This window comes from Trachypithecus francoisi, unplaced genomic scaffold (genome assembly GCF_009764315.1).
Source record: "Trachypithecus francoisi isolate TF-2019V2 unplaced genomic scaffold, Tfra_2.0 Lachesis_group1, whole genome shotgun sequence".
Classification (NCBI taxonomy): Eukaryota; Metazoa; Chordata; class Mammalia; order Primates; family Cercopithecidae; genus Trachypithecus; species Trachypithecus francoisi.
Window position 1 is genome coordinate 132,081,268 of NW_022681454.1, and position 1,017 is coordinate 132,082,284.

At 30.3% G+C, this 1,017-nt stretch overlaps 1 non-coding gene across 1 annotated transcript; it reads right to left on the reverse strand.

Moving 5' to 3' along the window:
- Window positions 1–665: 665 nt before the first annotated feature.
- Window positions 666–770, reverse strand: LOC117086438. The gene has a single exon (XR_004438351.1). It is a non-coding gene; the product is annotated as a U6 spliceosomal RNA (small nuclear RNA).
- Between the last annotated feature and the right edge of the window lie 247 nt (window positions 771–1,017).

The following is a 1,017-nucleotide window of genomic DNA, read 5'->3' on the forward strand; positions in this document are numbered from 1 at the left end:
TCCTGAGTAGCTAGGACTAGAGAGGTATGCCACTATGCCCAGCTATGTTTTATTTATTTATTTATTTGTTTGTTTGTTTGTTTATTTATTTATTTATTGTAGAGATGGGATCTAATTGTGTGGGCCAGGCTTGTCTTGAACACTTGAACATCTTGCCCCAACCTCCCGGCATGCTGAGATTACAGGAGTGAGCCACCACGCCTGGCTCAATTATGTTTTAAAGGAAACTTGAAAAGGGGAAGAGGCCATATTTACTAATTCTATTACTCTTCACTTCTATATGAAGTGCTTAATTTCCACCTAGGGTCATTTCATTTTGAAAAAAAATGCTAAGTATTAATTTTAGTGTAAGTTATTTGGTAATGAATCTGTAAGTGTTTATTTTAAAATGGCATTTATTTCTCTTCATTTTCTAAAAACTTTTTTTTTTTTTCTGGCTGTACAATTTTAAATTGAAGAGGTGTACTCCTCTTCCTCAGCACCATAAAGACATTATTTTTTTTGGTCTTTTGCCTTATGTTCTTTCCAAAAAGAATTATTTGGTCATATTCATCTTTCATTTCTAGTATAAAATGTGCTTTTTTTCCCTTTAACTTCTTTTTAGATTTTTCTCTTTTCCATGTATTTATAGTAATTTGATTAGGATCCAACTTGATTTTTATTCCAGAGATACAGAACAATTCATGAATTTATGTCATTCTTGTGTAGGGGCTATGCTAATCTTCTCTGTATCTTTCCAAATTTAATATATGTGCTGCTGAAGCAAGCACTTGATTTAATTTTCTTTTTATATTACCTGAAATTTGATGCCCATTCTATTTTTTAGATTTAATTTCTCATTTTTAATTTTTATGTGTACATAGTAGGTGTATATATTTATGGGGTACATGTGATGGGAAAACATACAGGTATATAACATGCAACACCCCAAGCATTTATTATTTCTTCATTACAAGAACATTTCATTTCTGCTATTTTAGTTATTTAAAAACATATTATAAATTATTTTTGACTGTG